General features: G+C 38.0%; 1 protein-coding gene across 7 annotated transcripts in view; it reads left to right on the plus strand.

Annotated features, from left to right (window-relative positions):
* Positions 1-17,648, plus strand: part of CDK14 (cyclin dependent kinase 14) — a 550,632-nt gene that overhangs the window by 518,603 nt on the left and 14,381 nt on the right. The window contains exon 16 of one of the 7 annotated variants that reach the window (XM_070508163.1): positions 1-17,648. This exon is cut by the window's right edge and continues 10,970 nt beyond it. The exons of the other annotated variants lie outside the window; for them this stretch is intronic. The gene's annotated coding sequence lies outside the window, so the exon portion shown is untranslated. 7 annotated transcript variants of the gene reach the window in all.

Consider the following 17,648-nt stretch of genomic DNA (forward strand, 5'->3'; position numbering starts at 1 on the left):
AGTATACTCACTGGTTTCTCTGACCTGTCGCAACAACACAGCTCAATCTGCATCTGAAGTGATCACTTATTAGAATCTAGAGAACTGGGAAGGCTCTGTGCTCCTGGACCTGCTGGTGAAGCTCATTAAAGAATCAGTCACCAATGAGGGCATCCATCCACAAGGGCTGGAAAGGAAGCACCCAAATCCTCACTTCACTTGAGAATATTATCCAGAAAAAAGGAATATTTTTCAGTTCTTGCTAGCTAAGCTGAATTTTGAGAAGTAAGCATAAAAGATGAGGCTGAGAATTATAATTGGGTCTTGGTATAGATAAATTGTACTGTCTTTTTATTTTTGGTTTTAAATTCCCCATAAAAGGTCACTGGATACAAAGACAATCTCTGAATTTATTGAAGGGGAAGCTACAAAGCAGTTATATGCAGCTCTATTTATGCCTATTTGTATTTCACACTCTCTTTTGTCACCCAGTAACAAACGGACAAAATGGAATTCAAACTAAGAATTTCTGTAGCATCTTTTAAAGATTCTCTTCAAGGACTTATTTCCAAACAATGAAGAAACATTTCTAATTTAAAAAAAGAAAAGACAATGGCCCCCACATTTGCCTTATTGCATGCTACCTTTTCTTCATCCAGAGTGGTGAATGTTAGAAGTCCATTTCAGGTTGCAGTTCACATGGATGAACAGAGACTTAAGGCCATAAGGTATCTTTTCAGCTCCCTCACCTGGGAAGTGCATTTTTGACATGTGCCCATTGCTGCATTCACACTAGAACAACCAACTACCCGGCTGATTGCTATAATGTAGATAACTCCATGGTTCCAACATGAACCCAGTCTCAATGCCACATTGTATTTTGTGCTGTTTTCTGGGTGACTAAATAGGTCTCAACCTGGTGTCTCAGTTTTGGATTCCAAATCAGCCATCATGACATTGCCCCCAGGCAACGGGGCCTTGGGCTTCTGTGATGCAAAGAGAGGCAGTACAGTGTGATAGGAACCAGACTGCTGGGTGTGAAGCCTGGGTATACCGCTGGGCTACCGTGCAGATCACTTAACTTCTTGGGGCGTAATATTCTCCTCTAAAAAAATGTGAAAAGACCATTGTCTACTTCATAGGGTATGAAATGAAGTTGTTTTGTACAAGGTTATTGGCTTGTTCACATTTTACAAGATTAGAAAATAGGTGTAACACAAAAGGAGATCATAAGGTAGAGCCTGATAGTTTTGTAAGATGGTGATTGAGCCTAACAGCTAATAATTGGGGCCACTTTATATATGGTTACGTGAATTAAATTAACTAACTTTGGTAAAGTGGTTAGAACAGTGCCTGGCATCTAATAAACATTTTGTTCAAGTTAACTATGGTTATTAATATAAATTCAGTTGTATGCTTATCACAGTCAAGGAGCCCCTTACAGAAGTCGTAACTGAGAAATAAAATATTAAACAAAATGTTTCAGCTTTTTAAAATTTCACTTTACTTATGAGGCATGGTGCTGTTCACTTTATATCCATTGTCTTGTTAAAGACTACATGATTCCTTGGGGAACATATATTTTACTCTGTTAAAAAGAAATTAAACAGTAAGTATTGAAGGAGTAGATATTTTCTGTTTTGGTATATACACCAAATATCCCTTGATACAAGTTACAGTTCATTTCTTAACTATTTCTTAAGTATCACTCACACATTATACCATCATGCTGCATTCCTTTCAACCTTTTAAAAATCCTTCTCATTTAGAAATTCATTTTTCGTTTACCCATTTTGGGAGATAGATAAAACAGGTATTACTATTTCCAATTTACAAATGAAGACACTGAAGTTTTGTGAATCTGAGGTGAAGTGACCATCCAAGATTGTAAAGCAAGTTCATCGTCAAGGGCTACAGCCATAACCCAGCCCTCGGGTGTGCTGGCCCTCAATCACAGCCCCTTGACTGAGCTGGGCTGTTGACTCTGTCTGCTTTATCATGCGTCTGCTGAACAGTCACCTCCAAAACTGAATAAAACCACCAGCTTTGCATGATTTCCAAAGCTATTGATAGTGCCCCTATTCGTGGTTCATTTTGTGGATAATAAACCCATCCATTTGAAGACAAGGAGAATTCAGTGTTCAGCTGTGGTCTGCTACACACATGTCCACTTTCCTTACGTTTTCTTTGAACAGAACACAGTAAAATCCATTGTACAGCTCACCGGCGTGATATCGCTTTGATAGACACTGAGTGACCTAATATACACACTCTAGTGTACTCTAATCTGTGGTCTCCCAGCTCCCACTCGGCAGGAATTCTGAGATGTTGATGGAACCCCGTGATTTAACAGAGCAGCCGAGCTGCCCTTTCACCCCTCGCACTGGTTCTGACAGCTGCCTGCCATGTGTAGAGAAAACCTCACAGGCTGAAGCCCTGTCACAGAGTAAAGGTCCTTGAATAAACATACAAGCATGATCATGCTACCACTCTAAAATTAAATTGTTTTCTAAACTGAATTTGCAGTGGGGAGATTTTACAGCTGAAGATCTGAGGCACCCCAAAGTGTGCCAAGTACCTTCTCCCTTTCAAAATCAAACAAAATGACACACAGTAAGCCTGGTCTTGTCTACACTTATTTGAGTTACCTGTCTTTTTCAAATGGATTAAGCCAGTTTACCAATGCCCATATTTTTTTACTCTGAAACAGTAACTGTTACAGTAACAGTAGCAAGCCTGCCAGAAATGATGCTCAGCATCGCCTGGGTGAGTCAGGAAGCTCCATTTGCGTTTAAGCTATCAATTTAATCCACACTGCCTTTTTACTTTTATCAGGATATTCTTCAGGTAGAAAAGAAAGGAAGGAGGCTTTAGGCATGACTACTGTCCTAAATATAAAGTTGGTTGAAAAAAAAATCCCTACTCGGCCCAAATAGCATTGTGCTTTATAATTCATTCTTTTCACATACAGTACCCTGCGTTATCATGGCTAATGTTTTCCTGCTGAGCTGCCATCATCTTTTGTCAAGCTGTCAGGGTATTAAATTGATGTACCTTCCACATTTGGATAGAGGTCATTATCCTGTTGCCTGGTTGCATTGCCTCTGCTGAGCAGGTTAACTGCTTGAGGTCTTTCATCTAGATAAATGTTTCGCTAGCACTTTTGCTCTGTGATGACATGAGCTGTTCCTTAGAGGTCAAATAGTGATGCTATGATAAGTTGTTCCCTGTCTGTTCACAGATATGGAAAAGACTAGAGTCCAAACTTCATCATAGGCCTAAAAATAATGATAAATGCTCAGTTTAGCATGTTTCTTCCCAAAATACTGGACTTGGGGATCTTTAAAAAAATACATACTTATGTATTAATTTTATATACAGAGAAAATTTTTGCTTTTAAGTGTTTTATTGTTTCAGTACTATGAATAATTCCACTGTGTGTGTCAGAATCTACCCTTTAGTTCTGATGGCAGAAATAAATGACTGTGCGTGTGCGTGCACATGTGTGTAATAGATAATATGCATTGTAAATTTGAAAGTTTTCTTATATTAAAACAATATTTAGAGTAGTTTAAAGACCACAATATTAGACACTTTGGTACTATCTGCATAGGAAGACAGTTTTTAAGTGGAGAAATGCAATTCAATCGTTTCATTTCAGTGAAAATTGATTTAATTAAAAATAATTTTAGTTCACTTATATTTGATTTTTTATAAAGAAGAATATACCAAATAAAAAAGAAAAATGATTTTTAAAGTGATATTATAACCAAATAACTTTTATAAAAAACTTGTTTTTGAATGGGCTTTCAGTCCGACTTTTTTCCAAATTTTTTATTGTGGTAAAGTACACATAATATAAAATTCACCTGCTGCTTCTCCTTTCCCAATGCTCTTCTTCCCCTTTACAAAGAAGGCGTCCTCTCATCCATCCCACCCATACTATGTAGAACTGTCTTGAGCTGTACAAACCTCCAGGTAACAAACAAAGGGATGGATCCACTTACAGGAACCCAGAAAGCCTCCTCTAATCAAAGCACCCGTACTCATTCTAATAATAAATACTCTTCTTCCAGGGAGGCATCCACTGACTTGGGGTGAAGGGAGGTCACCCTCATCTGCCTCATTAAGAGGTAGATGCATTTCCAATAAATGTTTAGTTTTATGTTTAAGAATTACTTTCTATTTTGTAATATTTTGTGACTTTGATCAGTTACATCCCAACAATCATTGTAATGACAATTCAGTCCAGAAGAAATGTTTTAATATTTTGAATCTTATTGTCTTGTGAAATTTTTTAATTACATTTAAATTCCTGTGTATATTTATGCTATAGAATATGTTAGAGTGATAAAGACGTTCCAGGATAAGAATATATTATAGTAGGATAAAATTCTATTATGGAAGTGAAATAGAAGTACTAGTTAAATAAGAAAATGTATGATGTAAAACTCCCGATTTAAAGAATATTTTATTCATGTACTTTTTTTAATGGAAGATGGTAGATCAAATATATTTACATTGTATTGGGTCCATTTTAAAGAATGATGTAAAATCTTTATTTTAAAATGTTAGTGTTTTCAATAAGCCAAACATTATATCATTTGCTACTGCTTAAATTTATGATAAAAATATCCTGTTTCAACTTTAAAATGTGCAAAGGAATAGATAGTTTAACAAAAATATTTATGAAGTAGTCAAGCATAAAAGGATGAAGACTATTAAAATGATCAGATGCCAATCCTGCAAATGGAGAACAAATGTCTGGAATGTTTATCCCGTCTACCTTGAAAAGGGTTATTATTACTGTTATTTTATTTTGGTGTTATAAATGGATAATTAGTCAAAATCACTTTCCTCCCAATTATGCCAAACAATACATATTATCCAAAAGTTAATCAGTGGCCACCTGGGACACAGGACTTCTGCAAATCCCTATAGCTGGGCTTAAGCCAAAGGGCCTTGCTAATCTCCAGTGGGCACAGAATTTACTGGATTTCTTACGTAAGCGCATGACTACTCTTCCCAACTTTGTTACTTGCTATCCTTGCTGCTGATCTAGCATGAAAGAAGCTGCAGCGGGAGTTCAGTGTTCTTATTTGGATTTGAAATGAAATAGCTAAGAAATCAATGACATCCAGTGTTGTCATTAAATGTACAACTTTCTATCCATGAATTTTTTTATTGCACTCTAATACCAGGAGCTCAGGGACATCAGGTTAAACATGTATGAAGATCATTTGTAAGAAATTCACAGTCTTCAAGTTCCTCTTCCCAATGGAGGTAGCAAAATACAACCACACAATTAACTCCATCAGAGGTTCCCTCTTAACTAAATATCATTAATGTTTATCATGGCAGATGCTGGGCCAGATGCTTGGGATGCAAAATGCATTACAAATTCACATCACTCCTGCCTTCAAGGAGTTTATTTTCTAGTTTTGAAGAAAAGTTTAAATGATAATGCAGTTCATGCTGCACCTATTAAATAGTCATTAAAGTAATATTTGATGACATACTGAAATATGCTCTATGCCTATCACTAAGTGAAAGAAGCAGGTTGCAAAATAGCTATGGATAGTACAACCTCATTTCAATAACTAAAGTATACTTTTATATGCAAAGCAAGAAGACAGAAAAATATAAGCAAAATGTTAACAATGTTTCTCTCTTGATCAAGTAGAATTGTGTATGAGTTCAACTGCCTTTTTGTTCATTTGTAACTTCTACCCTTTGGTAATAAAGCTGTGGTCATTGGGCCTGGGCATAACTAGGTTTTTGGCATGAGGCTGTGGGCTGTGAACAAGAGAAGAGATTTTTAAGACCAACAAGAGAACCTTCTTCCCTTCACATCTTTTTTGGAAGTCAGGACGAAGGTAATCTTAGCTGTAGGGAGGGCCAGGCACCCAGCTGCTCACTCAGATCAGCCCAGATTTAGGTCCGTATTCTCTCGCAACAAATTCTGTTCTTCCTGGGAAGCCAGGGAGGATTGGAGACAGAAGGGAACCATCTGCCGTGAAGCTCTCATGTGGCACACACTGGGCCTTGGCCGCTGTAGCCTACAGGCATGAGTGCCTGGAGGAGCGCGGGCTGGGGTCTGCGCACACCGCCCTCGTGCCTCAGTATCTGTGGCCTCTGTCTCAGATTCTCCCAGCTTTTCCCCTTGCGGAAAAATACTTGACACTTTTGCCCTCAGGGTTTTGGGAGGAGGGAGGTTGGCAGAGCAGAGAGAACTTTGTCTTGCCATTGAGGCCTGGTTCCAGCCCTTACAAGCCAGATCATCTAGAAACTTCCTTAATGTCTCAGTTTATATTAGGAAATATCTTTCAGATGAGGATTGTACCACCTGCCATGCCTCCTTTAAGGAGAATTTGAGAGAACAAAAGGAAAAAATACAGATGGAAAGCACTTTTTGTTTTAAATGAAAAGACCTATACCAATTTAAAAGATTTATATTAGAAAACCTAACTTTATATTGAGAGATTATCCAGAGACTCCATTTTTATTAATATTTTAACCAGATCCTGCTTCCTTGAAAATGTTGAGGAATGAGTTTTGCACCAGAGAGGAAAGGCATGTGCTCCTTACCCCAGCTGAAGTGCCGCCTTCCAAGGCGTCTCTGTTTACATGGGGACGAGTAAACAGCAGCTCGGAGACTCATGCGGCAAACCTCTAATGCTTAGTTGACTTCTAAGGGATTTAATCAAGCTGCAGGATATATGATTCAAAGGACAACAATAACAAAAAAGTAATTAAGAAAAATCCTTTCCATGGCAAGGAAAAAGCAGATTGTTTCCATTAATTTTATGAGTAATTTTGTTTTTGTTGGCTGAAAACTAAACCCGGGGTGGGGGTGGTGCACAGTGGGAGGGAGGACTCATTGGAACAGTGCAGGGTTTGTATCCCAGACGTGCCTCACTCCACAGTCACATAAGCACACGTGTGCACACAGACCAGCCACCCCAACTCAAGATACTCAAAGCTGGATTCTTCTCACCATACAAGTCGGCTTCCCCTCCCGGCTGTTTTCCTCATCCTTGGTTCCGCTGCTTGCAGTGGCTCTAGCTACTCTCCTTTTGTCTGCATTTCCTATCAGCCTCCCAAACCTGCCTATCTTTGCTTTAAAAATCTCTTGAATTTCTGCCCTTTTCTTCCGTCTCTCATCTCATACCTGTATTTCTGTAAGAGTTTCTCCAGGCTCAACCAATCAAACAACAAACATTTATTGAGTGCTCGCTGTGACTACAGGCTCTCCCTTGTTCTCCTCCACCCTGAATGGTGACACATAATAAGTCTTCCAAAATGGTGTTGCATCATGTCATTTCCCTTCTCAGAGATCTGAAGTGACTCCTTATTTCTTTCTACCACAAGTCTTCTATTTGAATTTCAAGACATTTCACAATCTGACTCCATTCTAGTAGAACATACCCCCAAAGTCCTTTTCTCTACTCAGACCAGATCCTGTCTCCATGTTCCAATTTTTCATTTTCTCCGTACTAATTCATTGATTGCCCGCTATATGCCAGGACAGTGCTGAGCACTGAAGAACAAGTTTATGGTTCCTTCCATTAGAAGCTCCAAAAGTCTAAAGGTGGAAATGTGTAAGGAAACAACATAATATGATATGATCAAAGTTTTGTAAAGGTTTGTACAATATGCTGGGTAGGTTCAGAGAGGAAAGTGACTTCCTCAGGTTCCACCTGAGGAAGGCTAAGGAGTCAGGCTGACGATTTCATCCAAAGGGGCCAGGGAAACTGTCCAAAGGGGGCCAAGACCAGACCAAAGGAAAGGTAAAGAGTCAAAAGCTGGCATTCCTACCTCATACTAAAATCCAGATCTAAATCCCATGAACAGGAATAGAGCTTCAAATGAAGAAGGAATCAAAAGTCAGATGGAAGGAGAGTCGGAAAGGGAGCGTGCAAGGACAAGAGGTTGGGTCCTGGACAATCACTGAAAGCAACGTTAGAATATGGAGGTTTCATCTTTACTAAGTGATAAATGTTTGGCTTAAAAGCCCGGAATTGGTGGGATGAAGGCAGTAGTGGGAGCCAACACATGGAAGCATAGCATTACTATGGCTTAAACACAGAATGGGTGTTAGAAATGGTGATGATGGTACAGGAAAGTTGGGGTCAGATTGAAGGGCCTTGGTTGCCAGCCCCAGGAGCATGGACTTTCTCCTGTATGTAGTTGGGGGCAGGGCCTCCAGAAGAGAGGTTGGCCAGGCAGCAGGGTTGGGACAGGTCATGGGTGAATGCATGATTGACTCTCCCAGACACAAGTCCTAGAGAGGAGCTACACCAACCTAAGAGAAGCCGACACCTTTTTTAATTTGCATACAGGCACACATATGTTGCAAGTGGTAGCCCTCGTTCTCACCTGTATTTTAGGAAAAGGACTCTAGCAACAAATATTCTTTCATAGATTCAATTATTGTTTATTGAGCACCTCCTTTGTCCCAGACATCATTCTACACCCTAGGAGCTCAGTGGTAAATAAGACACCCTCAGAGCCCAGAGAATGTAAGCAATGATGGTAGAAATAAAAGAACTATTTAGAAGGCTGGTGCCCTTCCCTTGGCCTTTCTCTATCCAATACTACCCACCCTACAAAGCCCAGTTCAATTCTAACCATGTTCCCCTGCTGTAGCCCTGATTGATCTCCTTCCCCAGAGCTTCTAATTTTTTTTAGAAACTCTGATACTTAACCTTTTTTCTGATTACAGAAATAACATATGTTCAATATCCAAATTCAAAAACAAGTACCCCATAATCTCATTCGCTAAATACAACCACTTTCCATTTGTACATATTTCTCTAATATTTTGCTTCCCTAAAGCCCCCGATGTATCATTGTCAGCATCATCTTCATCTTTATTATCATTATAAGATGGGCAAATTACTTCCAAAATTATGGTTTTAGACTTTATGCCTAGAGAAAGCATAGAGTTAATTTATTTTACAACTTTATTGAGATATATTTCACACACCATAAAATTCACCCATTTAAAGTGTGCAGTTTCGTGGTTTTTAGTATATTCACAGAATTGTGCAAACATCACCACAATCTAATTCCAGAACATTTTCATCACCCTAAAAAGAAACCACATACCTATTAGCAGTTACTCCCCATTCCCACTTCCCTACAACCCCAGACAACCACTAATCTATTTTCTATTTCTGTGGATGTACCAATTCTGGACATTTCAAGTAAAAGGAGTCATACAAAATGTGGCCTTTTGTGACTGACTCTTTAACTTAACTTAATGTTTACAAGGTTCATGCATGTTTCAGCATGCATAAGTATTATATTTCTTTCTTTTCTTTTTTTCCAAGTAATATTCCATTCTATTGATATATCATGTTTTATTTATCTGTTCTTCAGTTGACAGATGTTTGGATTGTTTCCACTTTTTGCCTGTTATGGATAATGCTGCTATAAAGGTTAAAGTGGCTGCACTGTTTTGCATCCCCACCAGCAATGTATGAGGATTCCAATTCTGCGCGTTCTCATGGAGTTCCTTTGAAAGAAGGAGCTGCCTCCATTCTGGCTTTGAGGTGGACAGGATGGCTGCTAATGGTCCATTCATTGAATATATGCAAGTTACAAAAGCTTTGTCTTCTAAGTTGACAGTAAAGGCCAAAAAGCTGCTTTTGAGTGAATCCTTCTCTTTGGGGAAAAATATTTATATGGGTTAATGTTCTTCAACAAGGGGACAGATTTGACTATAGTCTTTCTCTTTCAGCAATCACATGAATCCAAAAGGTGGGATTTTTGTTCATTTGTTTGTTTTTTCTTTAAATTCTAAGACAGAGAAAGAGTGAATTTAGATATAAGGAGTTCTGGACTATTGCTGAGCCCATAGAATCTGTGATAATTAAAGATTCTCTTTGAGGGTTAGTTCATTCTACTCTTTATGGAAAAAATATGCACGTGAGATTTTATACTTGGTAACACTCCTGAAAATAACAGATTTACAATAGATCTACAGGCGGAAATACCTCCAAAAACAGCTTAAAGGTAAAATATTAGCTCAATTAAAGCAAGAGGATAGGATCAAGATTAAATAAAGCAGTGATAGAGAATAGTTAACTTTCTAAAAACAGTACATAATTATGTCTATATCATCACATCTCTTTAAAACTTCCTATAATTCATTTAAGCATGATAATTACTCTTTGCTCTTGTAATGTTATTCTATTTTTATTAAAATATAGTTAAATACTGTTAAGTACTCCTCTGGTAGGCTCTTGGCCACGTGCCACAGCTAAGAAATCCTTCTCTTTTTCATAATGCAGTCAAGACACATGAGAATCAAGAAACAGCTACTTCAATGTTAGCTTCAAACCCAAACTTTAGTGAGGGAAAATATCACAGGGAGTATGTGGAAATCTCTTAAGACAACTGGTTAGCAACTTCCTCCAAACATACTTCTGAACACAGTAATGTTCCTTTCACCAGTAATCCCATAATTCTCCTCCTTTTTATTATGAAGTATTACTTTTATGTGTTAAGGATTGTAACAATTTTCCGGTCAGGAAGAGTGAGGGACTCAACATCTATTGAGTGATCCCTGAGTGCTGAGACTTACTGTGTGATTTATTGTAATTTTTTTAAGGAAATTTTGATTTCCAATAATCAAATGAAGATTTTAAAGAGTGTCAAACATTCTGCATATATTTTAACTCATACTCTTTATTACTGATGATGAACAGTATAACAAAATAAAAGTGTTAGTCAACCCTGGATGGAATTGAGAGGAAAGAAGTAGTGGGGAGAATCTGGTGTTTATCTCCTCCCAAATTAAGCTACTGAAATCAATATCCACACAAAACAGAGCCCTCAGTGTTAGTGGAATTCCCTAGAGTTGTACTCAATTGCCAGTTTCTTCCCCTGGATTCTAAGTTCACCAGCTAAGAGCTAGAAGCTCAGGCCCAAGGTGTAGTATGTGTGTAAATAGATAGGTAGCTTAGATATAGATAAGATAGTTAGCTGGATAGCTAGATTGATAATCATAAGAAACATGCCAATATTACGTTTAGAGTAAGATTTCAGAATCTCTAGTTAAAGTTTTAAATAAAAATTACAAAGTCCAAATCTTTTCTCTCAGTGCTCATTATAGAATATGGTTATAGAGAAACTAGTCATTGGATAAAGAAGATAATTCCATTGCCTTATTGCCAACATCATATCATACCTCAAAATAAGGTATGACTGTGGAACAACAGTACATCAATATTATATAATTGTTGATCAATTTAGAAATAAGAGTTTCTAACCTTGTTTCATTTCTATAAATAAGGGGGTAAAATAAAAGCATGTTCAATTTGAAGGGTGCATCTTTAATTTAGTAATGACCAAAGTGCCTAAAAATATGTAGTTATTTGATTTTCTTTCTTCATACATGTGTCTTATGTATTTGTAGTTGAAGAGGTTGAGCAATGTTTGACATTCATGATTATTTTCTATTTAGATATCATATCTCTCTTTTTTCCTCTTTATCATTTCAGTTCATTGCTAATGCCTTGAAAGATATCATTACCAAAAAATCACAAAATAGTTTGATTTGGATATACAATGTGCAGCATGAAACATATTTTACTTCTGCCTTCCTTTTCTGAACAATTTTCTCTTAAACATAAGGATATTTAGCAAAGCTTTAAACAATGCTCATCAACTATGCCAAGTGCCCAACAGGTCTAGTTTTTCTTTACAACTTCCAAATATTTGTCTCACCAACCACAGTTACGGGGCCAGCAGTTTATCACATTTTGTGTGTGTTAATTACACAAATAATTACCAAATGCATTCTTGTTGGAAAGTACCCAAATAACATGTAATAGCTGAAAATTTTAAAGTTTCTACCCACTGCAGAAAATCTTGGTCTCTTTCCCAGAGGTAGCCACTATTAATAGTTGGTTTATATCCCTCCAGATCCTTTTTGATATAATGACATTTCATGCTTATAATTTCAAAAATACTATTATTGAATTTTACCCAGATTCAAAACCAACTACCTCACTAGGATTATTTTGAAAAATAGTTAAGTTGTAGTTTTTGTCCAAGGACTTATGATCCAAATTAGACATGATAGGCATTATATCATTCAAGATGGGCTAGGTTTTGCTGTGACTTAGTATAATTGATGTTTCTTTCTTTCTCATGTTGTGTGTCTAATATAAGTCATCAGGGAGCTCTGCTCAAGGACACAGGCTAACAGAGGCTGCATCTCCATACATGCTTCCTCAATCACCTTGGCAGGGGGAGGAGACGTGGCAATATGAATACTGGCCCTTAAAGCAGCCACATGGATGTGCACATTTCATTGGTCAGAGCAGATTGAATGCCATGCCTAACTTCCAAGGGAGTGGGAAAGGGCATTGCGCCCGGGGTCCAGAAGGCAGAGAGCTGGAAATTAGCAAATAGCACTGAAGACCACCACAGAAGTGTTAGCAAACATTGGAGGTACTATAAAGCACTTCTAGAGCAGGGTGAAAGACACGCCTTGTTATTTTCTTTGATCTCAGAGATATTCAAGAAAGATTTCTAAAGGAGGAAAACAAATCTGGGGACAGAAATGGAAGACCTGTGTGAATGTCAGGCATGGAAAGGAACACAGATTGAAGACTTTAATAAGAAAAGAAAGTGAAGGAAGGGACAGCGTCAAAATGAAATGAGCTGGTCTCGTGTGCGTCTAGCAATCAAGCCCCATGTTTCTGGGTCTGAAGAGGGTTGCAAACTGCAGCCCAAGTAAACTCCTCCTCAATCCCCTCTGTACGTCGTCATCAGATGTAGAATGTCTGCCCCACACAAATGACCTCAAAGCTGCTTGACTCCGCCTTTGTGCTCAGTTCCTGGTAGTGCCTCTGGTGTCTGGCCCCACTGTCAGTACTTTCTTGCTTTTGGTCTTTGTACGGTCCCTGGTGCTTCTTTATCATGGAAGATCACTTACTGATCCAGGGTCGGCAACACCAGGGCCGCCAGGCTCCACAAGCCACTAAAATAATCACAGCAAGGTTTTCTATATATATATTCCCTGAGAACCTCTAAAGAACATCTTATTTTCTTGGTGCTTAAAAGTAAAGGAAATGAGCCTCGCTTATTATTTAAAAGAAAGACATGTCAAATGAAAAAGGTTTAGATTTCATTATTCCAAGTCCAGTTTTTCCTTAAACATCCTCTACTTTGGCTTAACTATAGAATTCCAAGTCTGCAGGATGCTTAGGATCCCATATCTATATGTTTAGAATTTCTCTTTGGAATATTCCTTCAAAAATATCACCAACTGACATTCAAATAATGTGCATGTGTGTGTGTTTGTTGTGTGTGAGTGCATTGAGGGAAGGGCAAATAAGAGAAGAGAAAATGGGAAGCTTCAAGGAGGGAAAATGAGGAATGGTCTTGTTGCATGAGATCAAGTGGAAAACTGTGGTCAAAAAACATGCATGTTTTGGGGCCAGCCTGGAGAAATAAGTGGTTAAGTTCACACACTCTGCTTTGGTGGCCAAGGGTTCACAGGTGGTTCGGATCCTGGGAGCAGACCTAGCACCGCTCATCAAGCCATGCTTTGGTGACACCCTACATAAAACAGAGGAAGATTGGCAACAGAGGTTAGCTCAGGGCCAATCTTCCTCACAAAAAAAACGTATATTTTGATTTTGAAATTCTTAGTTTCTTCTTTATTTTATACTCAAGGGAAGAGATGATATCAAATTAAGTTGTATAAAAGTAAAACTATGTGGATCAGAGAACTGAAGCATTCTGTGCAAATTCCCTTGAACACCCAAACCAGCAAGCAGATCAGTGAGAGGAGCAAGGTAGCAGGACAGTTAGGTGTTGTTGCTATGACAACCTTGTGCTGATTGGAATAAGACTGAGGCATCATGATTCATCACTGACTCCACATTTTCCTTTTCCCTTCTTAACTGGCTCCTGAAGATTTGCAGTCCTTGGGTCTCAGTGCTACCAAGTCAGCTCACAGAGAGACACCACATAACCAGAGGTAGCTGTCCCCTAGCAAGAAAGGCACAAGTAATTCAGTGCCTGGGATGAACAGTGTACAAGTATAGACGAAGTTTAATCAAGGAGATGAAAGTGAGCAAGAATCATCAGAATGCCAAGCTGCCAGGCCAAGTCTTGGTAGACCACAACTCTGAAATGACAGAAGTAAGGCCATAAAAGCCAGATCAGTCTGTGAAGAGCAGATTCAGAAGACCATGAGTTGGTCTGATGACAAGAAGAACGACTATTATTGAGAAGAGAAACAAACCTTTGTTCAGAGAGTAGTAATGGGAAGTACTTCTCTACCAGCTTGAGCTTTCTCAACCATAAAATAAAATACCTGCCTTGAAGGCTGCTATGGGGACTAGAGGCACAATAAATCCTCTCCAACTGCTCAGATGAGTTGTCTGTGACCCTTTTTGAGGTAAACATGGGTGGCCATATTAAAAACAATTGTAAATTCTTGGCTGATACTGTTTTGCCTTAAAATGGAAAATAAGAGTTCAGGGTCATTGGCAAAGCTACAAGAAGCCCTTATAATAATTTTTATTTTTACAACAATAAAATGACAAAGATAGCATCTGAAATAAAATGATTTTAATGGTATTTAATATACTTAGTAAGAATGAGTGCCATGGAATTCATTTCCATTTGTCTTTAATCCTGCATTAATATTGGCAAATCACTGAAAATGACTTTAATAGAGAAGAAAAGGGAGGGAAGAGTGAAGGATTGTGTTTGAGGAAAAGAGTCTTTGACTCAGCTCCTCCTACGCTGAGGATCATCTATTTAGATCCCTATTTAGGGATTCACAATGCCCATTTATGCTTCTTCTCTTGGCAGTTGCCTTCATCAAATAGAATGGTCCAGGTTCCATCTCTCTTGAAGGAAGCGTGATGCATAAACTGGATGAGATTTTTGTTGTGTTTTGTTTTTATTTGGTTGGTTGTATTTTTATCATGTAGGGAGAGCGTAGGTTATCACATAAGCCTCGCCCCCCTTAACAGGAGTATCCCTAGGCCCTTGCTCAAAAAGAATTAGCTTCAAGTGCTTAACTTTCATGAAGGATATTTCCTCTGCAATATGCTCTTAAATTATGGCTAGATGGTGGAAATGCTGCTTGATGGTTCCATATTCTGACACGCTAATCCTGAGCTTCTTGACCTGCAGTCCATGGGTCTATTAATGGAATTCAGAAAGTCTGTGAACCAACTGAAACTGTATGAGAAAATCTGCATGTAGTTATATAGATGCATTTTCTGGAGAGAACTGTTTGGTGTTCATTTGTTTCTCAAATTTGGCAGTGACACAGAAGGTTAAGAATTATCATAATCTGAGTACTCTGTGCCTGTCCTCTTATTGGCTGTTGTACGTATCAATGTTTTGCCCACTGAGGATTTAGTGAGAGTAGGAAAGAGCAGTGACATTGAAGAAACTTTTTTTGGCAAAACAAAAAAAAATCGTATTATCCAATTCTGAATGAAAAATGATTTCTCCTATTACATAGCAATGTGATATTCCCTGTGTAAGACCATTAAAACCTCATCAAATGATGAACTTAAAATGTGGACGTTTTATTATAAGTGAAACTTACTGAAAAGACATAAATATATATTGGGCTCTAAGTAATGACATGCATGTTTAAGAGTGAAGTGTACTGATATCTGCAACTTACTTTAAAATGCATCAAAATAATAGGATGGATTAACGGATGGATAGAAGCATAGGCAGATGAATACATATGTTACACAACGAACATGTCAAATGTTAATTGTAGAATCCATGTAGTGAGTATATGGATGTTCACTGTATAATTCTTTTGTTTTTCTGTATGTTTGAAAAATTTAATAAAATGTAGGAAAAATATATGATCCTAATATTTAGAGTACATCCAACTGTGTATGGCACACCAGACAGAACATGGGTGGAAAGAAGTGAATGGCAGTTGATTTTATAACTTAGATATTTACTGATTCAATTTGGAGGTAGTTCTTTAGTGTGTAGAAGTAAATCTACACATGTTCAAATTTTAAGTGCAAAAGAATTTATGGTCAAGAGCAATTACTGTGATACGTGTGTACTTCTTAGCAAGATAGCCCTCCAGATAGTGACCATGATTGTATATTTTCTCCAGAATCGGTAGTGTTTGCACAGTTTTATTCAAGAGGTTGTTCTTATGTAAAGCTCTTCGTGTCATTAATTGTTTTCTAGTCTCTCTAAATATTTCTTTGCTTGACTTCACACCATTAATCTTAGTAATTTCCCTCTACTCTATCTGCTTCAGATATGTCTTATCTTATCTGAATCACCCATCTCTAGCGTGTAGACATTCTTAACCACACTACATCCCAGAAAGCCAAAGAGTTACCATGTTCTTTACGTTTTACCAGACATACATCAGTCCCTAAAAATCAACCTGTTAGAACTTTTCTCAATAAGGAAGTACTGAGAGAGACGAGATTTAGCTTTACCATGTTAATCCAAGCATGAGTAGTTTTATATCCTGCTTGGACCAAAGTACTCAATAGTTGATTATGAGAACTATATAAACTCTAGCACTAAAACTCAGGGAGGTTAGTAATTAAAAAATAAAACAGCTTTTCCATTTAACTTCTCAGGCCCTGGCTCATTGTGCATGATATCTCATGCAGAGCCACTGAATCTAAGAATTGCAAAAGGAACGAAACCAAAGCAGCCTATTGGAGCTGATTGGGCTCTTTTTTGTTTTTTGTTTTTTTTTCAAATTTATATACTTCATACAATATACATTATATTTATTATGTTTAAAATGGAACTGTGGTGATTTTTTCCCTCATAATAACATGAAGCAACTAAGTCACTACGTCTGTTTTTTTTCTTCCAAATGACTCTAGTGTTCAAAGTCAAAACTTTTGAAAAGGACTTTACAGAGCTTCATGAGACATGATAGGCGCTTAGGGTGCAATTTTAATGCCAACAGACTGGAAAACAAACAGCATAACCCAGACAAGACATGACTTTGTTCTTTAGCATCTGTGTGAAGAGGAAATAAGATCTTTCTGGGATGTGCTCCTGCTCACAGGTGTGGAGGAGAAGATGTCACATTCCTGACTTACCACGTTATGTGTGGGATTCTGTTTTGGGGCAAGGTGAAAAGGTATTGCATTGCCTCTCACAATAAGAGCTCAATTCACTTAATTCTGTTGGTGCTTTTGTTTCAGTCTGTCACAAGTAGACACTAAAAAAGCATGAGGCATCCCTTAATCCCATGAGCCTGGTGTGTGCTGGCTACTGTCGCTGCATTCTCCAACTCTGTTGCCAGTGGCAGTGAGAGACTGACCCCAGGCCTGCAACCACTGTTCTTTGCTCTGCCACTACACCACTGAGCTGTTGGCACTTTGTTTTATGCCAGGAGGCAACCAATTGTGTTGAGGTGAATGTCTTATTCATCAGACATTATAGGCTTCACATTTTTAATGAGCTGAAACTCCTAGTCCACGACATGCAACCACAGTGACTCAAGACAAGAGTGTAGTGATGATATTTTCTAATTTATTGCAGTTGCTCTTTAAAAGATTTGACAGTATTTCAGAACTCCAAGTGCTTCAGTTTGAAAGTCTGTCTGAGATTGTGTGCTAATCAAAAACAGTAAATCATATTTGGGTTATAAAGGACAACAGAGCAGTAGA

The sequence above is a fragment of the Equus asinus genome, chromosome 1 (assembly GCF_041296235.1).
Source record: "Equus asinus isolate D_3611 breed Donkey chromosome 1, EquAss-T2T_v2, whole genome shotgun sequence".
Classification (NCBI taxonomy): Eukaryota; Metazoa; Chordata; class Mammalia; order Perissodactyla; family Equidae; genus Equus; species Equus asinus.